Genomic DNA, 15,871 nt, shown 5'->3' on the forward strand with positions numbered 1-15,871 from the left:
TCAAGAAGGATGAGAACAGAGTAAAGGCCATTAGCCTTGGCCTGTAAAAGGTCATTCGAAATCTTAGTGAGAGCTGTCTCTGTAGAATGCCTTGGGCGGAAACCAGACTGAAAGGGATCAAGGATAGAGTTGGCTTCAAGAAACTCAAGACAGCGCGAATAGACAACCCGTTCCAAAACCTTAGAAAGAAAGGGGAGAAGAGAAATCGGACGATAGCTAGACAAGGAGGAGGGGTCAAGAGAAGGTTTTTTCAGAATTGGGGAAATGAGAGCATGTTTGAAATCTGACGGGAAGGAGCCTGTAGAGAGAGAGAGATCTTTAAAGATGGTTATCATGTCAGCTCTCTGTCTTCTCTTCTCCAAGCTAAACATGCCCAACTTTCTCAATTGTGCCTCATAATGCCTGGTGTCTAGACCTTTGATCATCTTGGCTGCCTTTTCTGGACATGTTCCAGCTTGTCAATATCCTTCTTGAACAACTGACCCCAGAACTGGACGTAGTATTCAGGTGGGATCTGACCAAAGCAGAATAGAGTAGCATTACTACTTCCCGGAGTCTGGACACAATGCTCCTGTTGATGCAGCCCAGAACTGCATTGGGTTTTTTCACTGCCACATCACACTTTTGACTTTATGTTTAGCTAGTGGTCTACTACAACCCTCTAGTTCCTTTTCCACATGTATTACTAGGTGCCATCTATCCTATATTTATGCATTTCATTTTTCCTGCCTAGATGTAGTACTTTGCATTTATCTCTGTTGAAATTTGTTAATTTTGGCCCAGCTCTCCAATGTGCAACTTTATACACTAACAGTGATTCACTGTTGCTCCCAGGTGTTTTTGGACTGCAACTCCCATAACCCCTCATCATCATCACTGCTTATGCAGGGCTAGGGCTGATGGGAGTTGTAGGACAGTAACATCTGAACAGTCACAGTTGTCTGTCTCTGCTATACATGCCCACCTGGGGGTAAGTCCCAATGAACTTAATATTGTCTGATTCCATTTACTAGGAAGATCTAGTCCAAAAGCAAATACCTTAGCACAGGCTGGAAGCATTATTTGGTTTCCCTGAGCAATTTACCTATGTAAATCACCCTTCTCCAAAAGGCTAAAAGGCCTAAATATTGAGATAGAGATCTCAGGGACTGGAGATGCTATTGAATTCTGTTTTAATATTAGTTACTGTTTCCTGTTATTAGTTGCCATTTCTATTTTCCAGTTAGACGAGATATAGATTTAGCCCAGCACTTTCAGCTTTTCCCTTGGACCAGAAGCTTTTTAATGGGCTCACTGGCCTTCATTAAATATACACTTGTGGCTGCTAAATGAATTAAGAAATTGCCATATAGTTTGCAGCCGTCTCCTTTAATAAAGAAAGCTGAACATGGCTTGATCTGATGCCCTAAATTAGAGTAAGTGATGACAGCAAAGTGGTTTTGAAAGGAGGGCACCAGGAGGCAGAAGCAACATAACCAACTTTATTCTTGTACTTAATGCATTCATTAAAATCAAAGGCAAAAATCACTCATGGAAATAGCGCAAAAATGCATCTTCTAATCAGCTGACATAACTCTATAAAGGCTCCATATTCCCCCCTTATGACTGCACCCAGTAGAATCCAGATGAAATTTCTTACACTTCAAAGGTCTCCACACATCTTGAAAGGGAATATAAATAGCATAAATGAGTGGAGGAGGTTTCTCGGCTGATGGGACCAACCACAGGAGGCTTTTATGTATTAGCAGTCTAGCAACATCCTGTCAGCTAATACTCCCAAGTTGATCTGATGACTCAAAGGGGTGCTACCAAAACCTAAATAATAGATATAGCACATACAATTGAACTCCCCCACCCCCGCAGCATTTGTAATTCTTAGAATTTACCCTAACTTGAAGAACAAACAGAGAGTTTAAAATCCATGACCAGAGAAGAATGTGTGTAATGAAGCAATGCATTATGGTCCAGTGGTATACCTATAAAACTGGAAACCTATCCTAAAGGTTTTCCTTTTTCTCTTTGTTACATGTTGAGGCCCACAAATAAAGTCCGTGCTTTCAAGCTGCCTGATGGCAACTCATAAGATTTTCATAGGCAGGGAATATTCAGAAGTAATTTGCCACTTTCTTCCTCCAAATATGGCCTAGGCACTTGGTATTCCCTGGTGGACCCCTTTCTGGGTATTTAAAATTTGGTAGTTACACAGATAAAGCAAACTATATTTAATATGAACACTGGGTCAAAAATCTCATAATTAACTCTCACTTTGCTGGAGCAGTTTATGACAAGATCTTCAAAGAGGCACGAACTTGGAATGAGCAAACGCCACATCACCCAACTTGAGTTAACTCCCAGCACTCTTCAGCCAACTACTGCTGTGCAAGACTCAGCAGTGGAATTTAGGAAATTAAGATTAAACTCAAACTGTCTCTGCTGGCAGAAATCCCCTGCTGCCTGTAGAAATGCTCTTCTAATATCAGAGACTGGCCAACTGAACTATCTACCAACAGAAATGTTTTGCTGGCAAAGATCTTCTGGCAGAGGAGCCAAAAAGAGATCAGTGAATAGGCAAGCCAAGAGACATGCCAAGTTGTGGTACATCCAAAGCTCTTCCTACCCTGGGCCATGGCCACAATGCCAGCAGAAAGATTGGCCAAGGTAAAGGTAACCTAAATAAATAATCTGCAGTGCCCCAGGCTGAGAAGGCTTTGGATTCAGCACAGTTTCAGTCAGACTAGTGTGACTCAATTGGTCCTCGGCTGCATTGGCTACTTGGCACTCTATTCTTAGATTAGGTACACAGCTACCTCCTTTCTCTATCCCCAGTGAAAAAGCAGAACCATCAGATCTGCATATAGACATTATGCACTTAATTCCCATGTATGTATATGTTGAAGGACTAATAGCATAATTGGGGATTCTCATAAAACATGTATCCACAACCCTCACTATGCTGGCACAATCTTCACCTTAAACTCCAATTGATAAACACTTTTATTTTTGAGTCTGTGGTTAGTCAAGAACATCTATATACAAACCAACATATACTTTCTGAAGAGTTCCTCTGCGCATCACAATTTACAGTTAGACAAAGTAATGAATAGTACACATTAACATCTCTCACTAAAACAGAATACTGTAAATTAAAAAAGGAAATACTATTTGATGGCTTAAGGTTATGTATTTTGCACATTTTGTCATGCAGTGTCGACAAATTGTGTTTTACAGCTCAGACCACAAACAATGAGTCATGGTTTGCAGCCGTAATGTTCTCTGTGAAGAAAAAGCCTTTACCAATTCCAGCATCTCCTATAATCTAATAATTATTATTAGGAGTCTATAATTCTCAGCAACTGTAAACATTTAGATTTATAGAAATAGAATAAAGTACATAAAAGCTCATAAATAAATGCAAATAAAAACCTAACAGTTAAAACTAAGTTTCCCAATTTAAATAAATAAATAATGAGGGAGGAGAACCCTTTCAAATATATTTTCTCACAGTTTCAGCACTCACAATGAATACAAATAAAAGAGATGCTTAAAGCTGATTATTTATCAGAGCTCTGAAGAAATAAATCTATAAACACAAAAAGCTTACAAATAAAATTGATTTATATTACTGGACAGAATCATACAAAACAAGCATTATGTGGATTGTTACTGTTCAATATAATGTTTGGATTAGTGCTATAGCACTGAGCACTACATCAGTCATAGAAGTGCCATGGTTCCCAACTACTGTATACCCTCCAATATTTCACAGATTAAAAACCAGGACACAAGTGGCCAAACAACATCAGAGTGGGGTCAAGATGGCAAATGAAATAGCATTTGGCAACAGCGTTTATATTTCTATCCAGCTTATCAATGAACTCAGCACTCTCTAAGTGGTTTATAATCTGTAAACTAATTGTCCCCAGCAAACTGGGTACTCATTTTACTGACCTATGAAGGGATGGAAGGCTGACTCAGCCTTGGAGCCATGGGATCAAACTCACAAAGTTGTGGCTGCAGTACTGACTTTTAACCACTGTGCCACCAGGGCTCCCAAAAGTTATCACATAGGTGAGGGGAGGCTGCAGCAGGTTGATTTTGCCTCAATCTACTAAAAAAAATTGCTGGTTTCTCTCTCCCTGCTGAGTTGAGTGCAAACTACTTTTGCACTTTAAACACAGATTGTAGCAATGGAAGTAAACTGAGGATCAAGGGGGAAAGTGGGAGGAGGTGGAGGAGGAAGGGACATTTTAAAAGGACCTGAAAAGGTCAGGCAACAGAGGATTAATCAGGATTGTCCCTGCCAAATTAGGATAGTTGGAGGGCATGCTACTAAGGCCTAAATTATGCTGGTGCTGCCACACAAGGATACCAGAACTTTCTTCTTCTCCCTTATTATTATTATTATTATTATTGCACTTTATTTATATAGCACTGTAGATTTACACAGCGCTGTACATACAATCAATAAAATAGACAAAAATAAGCCTGCCTATGGCATACATTCTACAAAATAATAAAATAATACATATTAATACAAAGGAGGCAACAAATTAAAAACATCAAATAATAATCATGCAATGCCTGGGAATGCTTCCATGAACAGTATTCCCTCCAGCAATTTTTCAGGTCACCTAAACACCAGTTCCAGTGAGTTTCCCAGCTCTCCAAAGCAGACTGAGGGAGAAGCAGTTTTGTCAGCACAGGCCCATCATGGGATTTTGGTCTTGATGTCTAATCCTACACATAACATGACAAAAGACCAGACACAAACCTCCTCCTCAAAAATAATGCCACAGCTGGTGTTATGGAGATACCAAAGACAAGAACTGACGAAGATTGGCACCAGATTGCAGGCTACAATAGTGCCCATAAGCCCTATACACAGCCCTGATACACAGCCCTATTATAATACCCTGTAACAAATTTGGGCCAATGTACAGAGGTGAGAGTTAATGCCCCACTGCAATGCCTCAGTGTCTGTGTGCTGCACTACTGTCATATAAGCTTTTTGTCATGGCCTTTGGCTAGCACATTAACGTTTAATGATGATGATGACTATTGTCATAGCCCAGGAAGTTGCACATATGAACAGCAAAGGAGAGCCCCTCTGCCTGCTGAAGCTTAGTATCATAGCAACATTACACAGAACAGATAGGAGGTAACCCGAACTAAAGAAGAGAGTGAAGACAACTCAGCTGAACACCATCCTAAAAGACTTTTTCAAACCCACACAATATGTAGTGTCAGTACAACTTGATTCATTATCCTGATGTGGACTATAATGGGATTGCAGGCAAAAGACCATATAACAGATATGATACATGTTATTTGCATCACATGGAATATAATAGTACAGCTGTGTCAACAAAAGCCTGTCTGCTAAAGCCTATGATCTCTTTGTGAATTAGTTGCAAAAGCCATGTGTTGCTTTGCTTGTTGGTTTACAGTCATATCTCGCCTTTCTTTGATCATGGAATGTAAGAATTCATACACGGAGTTCCATGGTGGTCCAAGTACTACATGTCCTATGAGGAACGACTTAGGGAGCTGGGGATGTTTAGCCTGGAGAAGAGACGGTTAAGAGGTGATATGATAGACCTGTTTAAATACTTGAAGGGATGTCATATTGAGGAGGGAGCTAGCTTGTTTTCTGCTGCTCCAGAGACTAGGACCCGGAGCAATGGAGGCAAGCTGCAGGAAAAGAGATTCCACCTCAACATTAGGAGGAACTTCTTGACCAGGGGTTGGCAACCTCCGGCCCGCAGGCTGGATGCGGCCCGCGGGCGCCTTTCCACCAGCCCCTGGTCCCTCCTGCCGCTGAAATCGCCACCGATTTCAGCCACTCCGGCCGCCATTTTGTCCTTCAAAATGGCAGTGCCCATTAGGAGGCCCGCTGCGGCCTCCGGAGCCCTGAAACGGGGCTCCAGCGGCCGCAGCGGGCCTTCCAATGGGCGCCGCCCACCTCCCTCCTGGCTCCATCCACCTCCCTCCTGGCTCCGCCCTCCCTCCTCCCTCCTATAAATGGAGGGGCGGGAGGGAAGGAGGAGGAGGCAGAGAGAGAGAGAGGGAGGGAGGGGAGGAGAGAGAGAGAGGGTGGGAGGGAGAGGAGGGAGAGGGTGGGAGGGTGGGAGGGAGAGGAGAGAGAGGGTGGGAGGGAGAGGAGAGAGAGGGAGGGAGTGGAGGAGGGAGAGAGAGAGAGAAAAAAAAAGAGGGTGGGAGGGAGGGGAGGAGAGAGAGAGAGGAAGGGTGGGAGGGAGAGGAGAGAGAGGGAGGGGAGAAGAGAGAGAGAGAGAGAGAGAGAGGGTGGGAGTATGGGAGTGAGAGGGAGGGAGGAAGGGAGAGAAAGAAAGTGGTTTGAGACAGTGGCATGCATTTTTTGCTGTTTTGTGGCCTTACCTAGTCACTTCCATGTTGCAAATATTGCTATTATTATTGTTGTTATCCTTTGGTATTCTCTTTGCAAAATCCCCCCACATGGACTTGCTTGCTCTTTTCTGGGTTGAGACAGTGGCATGCGTTTTTTGCTGTTTTGTGGCCTTGCCTAGTCGCTTCCATTCTTACAAATATTGCTATTATTATTGTTGTTATCCTTTGGTATTCTCTTTGCAAAATCCCCCCACATGGACTTGCTTGCTCTTTTCTGGGTTGAGACAGTGGCATGCATTTTTCCTGTGTTATGGCATTGCCTAGTAGCTTCTTGCAAATATTGTTATTATTATGCGGCTCTGCCCCCGGAGGGTGGAAACTCCGCCCCTGACATGTGGCTCTGCCCCTGGATAGTGGAAGCTCCGCCCTGGCATGCAGCTCCACCCCAGAGAGTGGAAGCTCCACCCCCCCATGTGCGGCTCCACCCCCCTGGCTTCGGCCCCCCAGTTGTCTGAGGGACAGCAACCCGGCCCCCGGCTGAAAAAGGTTGCCTACCCCTGTTCTTGACAGTAAGGGCTGTTCGACAGTAGAACACACTCCCTCAGAGTGTAGTGGAGTCTCCTTCCTTAGAGGTTTTTAAACAGATGGCCATCTGTCAGGGATGCTTTGATATAGATTTCCTGCATGGCAGGGGGTTTGACTGGATGGCTCTTGCTGTCTCTTCCAACTCTATGCTTCTAGGATTCTATGATTTGCATTTGGTGGAGTGGAAACCAGGGACAGACATACATATGCCATTGGTATGTGAGAATGTCTATTCAGTTTCCAAATCCAAACTATCTTGGCACTTCATTTCCATACACAAAGGATTTTGAATTTGAATTGACATTCTCACATACCAATGGCATATATGTCTGTCCCTGGTTTACACTCCACCAAATGCATCTGAAGAAGTAGACTTAAGTCTATGAAAGCTCATGCTGCCAACTTCTTTCAGTTAGTCTCAAAGGTGCTACAAGATCTCTCTCTACATACTCAGTCAAACCCTGTTGGTTGTGACATAAACTTCCAACATTTCATAGATGAAGATCAGCACATGTGTGGCCAAGCAACATCAGGATGTGGTCAGCATGTTAGAGTTACAAATAAGGAAGAACATACAGGCTAGGAGATGCTGCCGCAGTTTGCTTTTGTCCAAGTCTATTGGGATTTGGGAATTTTGGCCCTCCTTTCCTTTATTTTTGAGTTAAATGCAAATTACTTTTGCACTTTGAATTCTCTTTGCAGCAATTGAAGTAAACCAAGGACAAAGTAGGAAAGTAGGAGGTGAAGAGAAAAAGTGGGACATGTTTAAGCAGTTTAAAAAGTGGGACAATAGAGAATTAATCAAGACTGTCTTTATCAAATTGGGCCATCTGAAGAATATGTTATGACTTGAGAGTGACACTCAACCTCCTGGCCCTTCAAATCATAAAATGAAAAGAAAGACCAAAGGGCTTACTGTACCCTAGCATCACTTCTTACTTCATAGACATGAAAGTGAGTCTCAATAGGCAAAAGCCCTTTCAAATAGTACATAAAATGCTGAATAAGTGCCCTACTGCATTTAAAGATCCTTATATTGTTGCCTTTATGAGGAACATTAGTCACTATTTCTGTATTATCTTTAATTAAATTCAAATATTAAGCAGCAATATTTCAGCTGTTTTCATTTATTTTTTATAGAGAGCACCAGGAAAAGCAATTACTCTACATCTCTGATGTGCTAAATTTAATTTTCAAATCATAGCTTTTGCTTTTTCTTCTTCTTCTTTAATTATGAACACTGAACCTTCTTTTCCTCCTCAGTTCAGGCCTATTACTGCTCCTCTTAACTTCCATATTATTTGATCAGATTTTTCAGCAGTATATTAAGGAGGAAGGGGATCAAGGTGACATTGGCTCACAATTCCACACAAAGGGGCTCAGGAGATTTGTAAACTGAGAATGAAATTAAGTCATCTGTCTCTTCTGTTTTTCTAAAAAAAAAAAAAAAAAGTACAGTAGCAACAAAATGATCACTCCTCTCTAAATCCTTCACAACATCTTTTGCTGCAGACTTTGAGACTTGCTGAATATCTTCTCAATATTCAGTATTGGAGATCATGCCAGTATACCCAGTCTGTCATATATGTCACAGGTCTTTATGTGGCCTAAATAACCTAAAGGCACTAGATGCTTTCTGATCTCTGAAAGTAAGCAACATCAGCCCTGGTTAATACTTGGATGGGAAACCGCCAGTGAATACCAGGTGCTGTAGGCTATGTTTCATAGAATCATAGAGTTGGAAGAGACCGCAAGGGCCATCCAGTCCAACTCACTGCCATGCAGGAAATCTCAATCAAAGCATCCCTGACAGATGGCCATCCAGCCTCTGCTTAAATTCCTTCAAGGAAGGAGACTCCACTACACTCTGAGGGAGTGTGTTCCACTGTCGAACAGTCTTTACTGCAAAACTACCTCTTGAGTATTCCTTGCCAAGGAAACCCTATGAAATGCAGGGGTTCACCATAATTCGACACATAGGACTTTATCACACAGGAAAAATCAGGGGTTTAAGCAGGCATTATCCAGCTATATTTGCATGATCGTGATAAAGATTTTCACACACCATCGTGATTAAAGATGAGTTATCCCGGAAATAACCAGGGAATAACCAGCAACAAGTCATTCAAGGGATTTCCCCATGAATGATTTGTCGCTGGTTATTCCCTGGATAAGTCATCTTTAATAACAATGCATGCGAAAGTCTTCTCCGCGATTGCACGAATATCACTGGGTAATAAACTTTTTTTCACTCTTGAGCTACACATTTTGCAATGGGTGGTTTGAGGCTCCAAGCATTATCAGTCAAAAGGTGGAGCTATTCCACCTTTGCTCCTTAATGGTTTGAGTTTTGTTTGTTTGTTTGTTTGTTTGTTTTTAAAGAAACACGATGAAAGAAAAATCAGTAATACAGGAATATAAGTTGAAGATGATAATGTCTGGTCCCCATGTGCCTGAAATTCCATGAATGAGGCAGTGTGATTGTACAATAAAAGTGCAGTCTTGGAGCACCCAGGGTCTATTCTCTGTTGTTGTTTTGCATGATGCTTCCACTAAGTATTTCCCTCAATCATTTTAATCTCTTCTGCCTTCAAATGAGCCCCCCAAAAATGAACCATATAGCTGCAGACTCTTATATTGTCAGGTTCCAAAGGTGAGTTCTGGATTTGTACTCTGAAATATTCTCTAATAGGAAATTCTGCAGGGAAGTGTTAAGATAATTTTGTAGCCTGTGACTTTTGACTTTTATTTGATATCTGTCAGTATTTGGTATTTGATAGCCAATGCTATTTAATTTTAGCCTTCACTATTTCATGACATCTCTGATTGTGATACAGGTACATGGTAGTTGTTTCATGATTTCATCGCCTTATATTGGGCATATTACATTCCTTCTTAGATTAAAACTGGTCTTTTGTCAAGAGATTTTGATTATCCTTTCACAATACACAGGAATCTCACTTTATCAGTATCTTTAATTTGTGAGTACTTTGACCTTTACTATTTGAAGAAAAGTGGTACAGCTTACTTTTTCCTTAACTGAGTTGTTAAAAACTGTCGTTTCTGAAGATTTCCCCCCCCCCCCCGTGACCAATAACTATATTTGACACAATATGGCCTCATTCCCACTTACAGATAAATCGGTGTGTGATCCAAATCAATGGATTTAATTGACATGAGATTGTGGTTTACACTACACTTGTCCCAATTGGCTTTTTCTGTCATTTCCTGGCATCGAAATAACCCACTTGTGGTTCCCACTCACGAATGAATCAGTTCAAAATTATTTGGTTCCAGCTGGTCGAAGGGAAAATTTTAATCGATTTATCGAAAAAGAAGCAGAAAAAATCAGCATCAAAAAGATGTGGGTTAAATGGGTCGGGAGCATAGCCCTCCTGTTGGAATCGCTTCAGCGATTTGGATTAAGTGGGAACCAGGGTCGTTTGAACTGGTTCAAACTGATTTGCGACCCAGGTTAAAAGATAGTGGGAATGAGGCCTATATTTCATACTATGCCATAAAATTTGTGTGTTTGTAAAGGAAATGAACATAATCGGATTGACGGGGAGGAAAGGGGAAGAAATTAAATGCAGAACTGTCTGCCTGTTCTATCACTGGATACTGACAAACAGCAGCACTCTTCTTTGAAAGCACCCAGGCAATTAATATACCCAACAGTTCTTTCTACCTCAAATATACAGATCACTAGGAAAGAGAGAATGTTAAACAGCATTTATTGGTGCTACAAGGAGGAAAGAAACATTACAGAACTATTTCATTAGCAGAACATCATGTGGTATTAAAATAATGCAGCACTGGAAGAGGCAAATGCAATGGGACCAAAGTGGTAAGAGATAGATAGATAGATAGATAGATAGATAGATAGATATCTCACAGGTTGAAAAGAGACCCCTGACAAAAACAAAATGTAGTTTGTAAGATAAATTTACTCGCATTGCATTTTAAGATGAAAACAATTTTAAGCCATACCCATGCACTGTTTCCCTAATTCCAGCCCAATCCTGTAACACAGATCTCTCTTAACTCCTCAGTCTCTTGACTGATGGAAAATGGAAGAACTGATTGGTGTCATCTAGCATCTCATAATGTGTTTATTTAAGCTCTGCTTGTTTCTAGTTGCTTGTTTATGTATACTCAAAGACGGCAGTACCGCATGTATTAATTATGCACAAAGAGTACTTTACTCTTAACGTATAAGTGCTTTTTAAATACTTCAGGTCCATCAAGTCTAGCTCCAATTCTTCTATATAGTCTGGATGTCAGAGGCCTAGCTCATTCACCTATAAATGTCTGGGGCCTGTAAATCCTGTCAGCAGCACTGTTTTGGATTGGCCCTGGGATTACAATGGTCCAAAACACACTGCAGAAACAATCTAGTTTGAGACTGCTTTAACTGCCCTGGGAATTATAGTTTATCGTGGCACCAGAGCAATCTGACAGTGAAGGCTAAATGCTCAAAAACTACAATTCTCAGAATTCCCTAATAATAATAATAATAATAATAATAATGATTTATTTATAGCCCGCCCAATCACAAGGAATCCAGGCGGGTTACAACAGTAAAAATAAAGATAATAAAATAAAATACAATAAATAAATAAAATACAATAAAATTACAGAGAGCGAAGTGAGTACATTCACAGTTAGGCCTGATGGAAGTTGGGCCTCTCTTTTTCACTCCCTCCCAGGTCTGATGATGATGTCATGGAGGGAGGGCTCTTCTTCTTGAGGCAAGGATTTTATTTTAATTAATTTTAATTTAATTCTTCTCATTAAATTTAAGAGAAGAATTGGTGGACAGAGTGACATAAGTCACAGTAAATGGGGAGTAGAACTAGGTAGGGAAGGCTTGCCGGAAGAGATCCGTTTTAAGAGCCTTCTTAAAGGCTGTAAGAGTAGAAATGTCACGGATCTCCTTCGGCAGGTCATTCCATAGCTTCGGAGCTGCGATGGAAAAGGCCCTCTGGGTGACTGAAGTTAGCCTAGATTTTATTGGCTGAAGTAGATTCTTCCCCGAGGACCTTAGAGTGCGGGACGGACAGTATGGAAGGAGGCGATCTCTTAAGTATTCTGGACCCAAGCCATGTAGGGCTTTGAAGGTAATCACCAATACCTTGTACCTTGCCCGGAAACTAATTGGCAGTCAGTGAAGGGATTTCAAAACCAGTGTTATGTGATCGGTACGACGAGTACCTGTAATTAACCTGGCTGCCATATTTTGTACAAGTTGAAGTTTCTGAACTTGGCACAAGGGTAGCCCCATATACAGCGCATTACAGAAGTCCAATCGAGAGGTGACCAGCGCATGTACAACTGTTTCAAGGTCTCCCTGCTCCAGGAAGGGGCGCAGCTGGCGTATCAGCCGAAGCTGATAACAAGTGCTCCTGACTGTCGCATCTACCTGAGCTGTCAGGTGAAGCGACGAGTCAAGGAGCACCCCTAAGCTGCGGACAGAGTCTTTCAGGGGAAGTGTGACCCCATCCAGAACTGGCTGACATAATTCCATACCTGGGCTTGGGTTTCCTATAACAAGTACCTCTGTCTTACCTGCATTCAGCTTGAGTCGGTTTTCCCTCATCCAGTCCATTACCGCCCCAAGACAGGCATTCAGAGGAGAGATGCCATCCATAGACACTGCATCAGTTTGAGACATAGAGAAATATATTTGGGTGTCATCAGCGTACTGATAACATCCTGCCCCATGTCTCCGGATGATTTTTCCCAGCGGCTTCATGTAAATGTTAAACAGCATAGGAGACAATATTGCACCCTGGGGTACACCAAATTTTATCTCTCTTTTAGAAGAGCAACTGTCTCCTAGCACCACCATCTGGAATCTGCCTGAAAGGTAGGACCGGAACCACTGTAGAACAGTGCCTCCGATACCTAACTCTCTCAGGCGTTCCAGAAGGATACCATGGTCGATGGTATCGAAGGCCGCTGAGAGGTCTAAGAGCACCAGCAGGGTCACACTTCCCCTGTCAATGCCTAGACGGAGATCATCAACTAAGGCGACCAAGGCCGTCTCAACTCCGTATCCTGCCCTGAATCCGGTTTGAAATGGGTCCAGATAATCAGCTTCATCCAAGACTGCCTGTAGTTGATTGGCGACCGCCCTCTCGATCACCTTGCTCAAGAATGGCAACAACGAGACTGGCCTATAGTTATTTCTATCCAGAGGGTCCAGGGAGGGCTTTTTTAAGAGTGGTCTGACCACTGCCTCCTTAAGACAAGAAGGCAGGGTACCCTCCCTGAAGGATGCATTGATTATATTTTTCAGCATCAGCTTGACTATATCACCCCCCTGGACAGCCAGCCAGGATGGGCAAGGGTCAAGAGGGCAAGTCGTTTTTTTCAGACTACTAAGGAGCTTGTCCACGTCCTCAGTACTTACCGACTCAAATTGATCCAGTCTAACAGTAATGGCGGAGGCGTTGGATGCCTCTCTCATTGCTTCTGACTTAAAGTTGGCATCTAAATCAGCTCTTATCCGAGAGATTTTATCTGTGAAATAATCATTAAAAGCATTACAGTAAGCTATGGTTGACTCTAATAGAGGGTTCTGGGTGGGAGGCAGTTGTGTTAAACTCCTTACCACCCTGAACAGCTCAGCTGGACGAGATTTCACAGATGCGATAGATGCAGAGTAGAAAGATTTTTTGGCTGCATCTATCGCCATTTGATAGGACCTAAGAAAAGTCCTATGAAGTATCTTATCAGATATGAGTTGAGATTTCAGCCAACGCTTCTCTAGTCGTTGTCCAACCCGCTTCATTTGTTTAAGCTCTTCAGTGTACCAAGGGTTACGGTTTTTACTGGGTTGGAAAGGACGCTTGGGAGCGATCATGTCTATAGCTCTGGTGATGTTGTTATTCCATAAATTAACCAGAACTTCAACAGAGTCACTGGCACTGCCAACCATAGAACCCCCTAGGGCTTTTTGGAACCTAATGGGTTCCATCAGCCTTCGAGGGCGGACCATTTTAATTGGTCCTCCACCCCTAGAGGGAGGAATAGTAGTCTCCAGACCAACCTTAACCAGGAAATGATCCGTCCATGATAATGCGGAGATACTAGTTATTTCTGCCCATGGATATGCCTGTTCGGTTAGAAGACCACATCAAGAGTATGACCTGCAGAATGCGTGGGCTCAGTGACTATCTGGGAGAGGCCCATGTTTGTCATGAAACCCATGAATTCCCGAGCCGCACCAGTAAGATTAGTCAAATCACCCTTGAGGTCGCCCAGGACTAACAGCCTAGGCGATTCCAACATCAGCTCTGAGACTAGTTGTGTCAGCTCAGTTAGGGAGTCTGTTACGTTACGGGGTGGGCGATAGACCAACAGAATCCCCAAACTCTCCCTGGTCTTCAAGCGAAGGTAAATGCATTCAATGTGGTTTAATGCACGGATAGGTATCCTGGTTAAAGTGAGATTGTTTTTATGGATTATGGCTACGCCTCCCCCCTTCCCGCTTCCCCTTATCTGCTCATTGACAGAGTACCCGGCCGGAAGGGCCTGAGCCCAGGTTACAGAGCTATCTGCTCCTAGCCAGGTCTCTGTGATACATGCCAGGTCAGCATTGTGATCTATCAGTAAGTCATAGATGATACGGGACTTATTCTTCATTGACCTGGCATTACATAAGAGCAGGGAAAGGTTTGGCGAATGGTTAGGCATGCTTTCCAGATCTTTTGGGGTAGCAGGGCGAATGGAAGGCGGAATAGATATCAGACATCTATCACGTCTTCTTCTGTAATGACCTTTTGCCCTGCTAATGCCATATCTTCCATTGCCCTGCACAACTTGAATTGCTGCTCCGTTGAAGACATCTAATCCCTCCCCTGAAACATACAATGATGGATATATATCTTGATTGACCTCAAGACTCTCCATCTAACCAGTGTCTCGTAGTCCCCTAAATAGTCTGCAATCGATCTATTGTGACTTTTTAAGTAATGACAAAAACTGGGGACAGAGTTCAATGGTCTTGAGACTAGGCAAGTGGAAGGAAGAGCAGAAAAGAGCCTCGCCCAGGCCTGACTGCTTCTGCGCCACCACTGTTGCTGGAGAGCCGATGGTGAAGAAGGTGGCAATGGAGTCCTGCCTTGGCCTCCGCTTAAGTTGCGTCACTCTGACAACCAGGCAGGTGGAAGGAGGAGCGGAAGAGAGCCTCGCCCAGGCCTGACTGCTTCTGCGCCACCACTGTTGCTGGAGAGCCGATGGTGAAGAAGGCGGCAATGGAGTCCCGCCTTGGCCTCCGCTTCAGTTGCGTCGCCCTAGCATTGATCCAGGGCAGTTAAAGGAGTCTCAAACTGGTTTATTTCTGCAGTGTGTTTTGTTCAGGTTTTGGTGGGTAGGGGTAGGGTTGCCATAACTCCGGACCTCCAAAACGGGAAAAATGTAGGACAAAATTTTCAAATGTAGGACACAGGGAAATGTCCTACATTTGAAAATTTTGTCCTACATTTTCCCGCGGAGGGGAGCGGAGGCCAAGCGGCGAGGGAAAGCCTCTGCTTAAGGAGGCTTTCCCTCCCCGCCTGGGCCCTGGGCCTCGCCGCGATCGGAGGCCGCGGAGGAAGGGCCAGGCCACGGGCGATCACCGGGGCCTCCCTTCCTTCCCCGGCCTCCGCAGAGGCCAAGGAGGAAGGCGCGAGGCTGCCGGTGATCGCCGGGGCCTCGCCTCCTTCCTGGCCTCCGCGGAGGCCAGGAAGGAGGGAGGAGGCTGCAGGGAGGAGGGGAGGTTGGCGCGGCTGTGCGCAGGAGGCGCCATCTCCCTGCAGCCTCCTCCGCCCCAGGCCTCGCTGCCCTCCTCTTCCTCCACGCGGCCATACGCGGTGGAGGAGGGCAGCAAGGCCCCCTGGGTTGCTCCGCAACCCCGCTGCAACCGAGCTTTACC

The sequence above is a fragment of the Sceloporus occidentalis genome, unplaced genomic scaffold, assembly GCF_023333645.1.
Source record: "Sceloporus occidentalis isolate IW3139 unplaced genomic scaffold, rSceOcc1.0.p SCAF_3, whole genome shotgun sequence".
In the NCBI taxonomy this organism is placed as follows: Eukaryota; Metazoa; Chordata; class Lepidosauria; order Squamata; family Phrynosomatidae; genus Sceloporus; species Sceloporus occidentalis.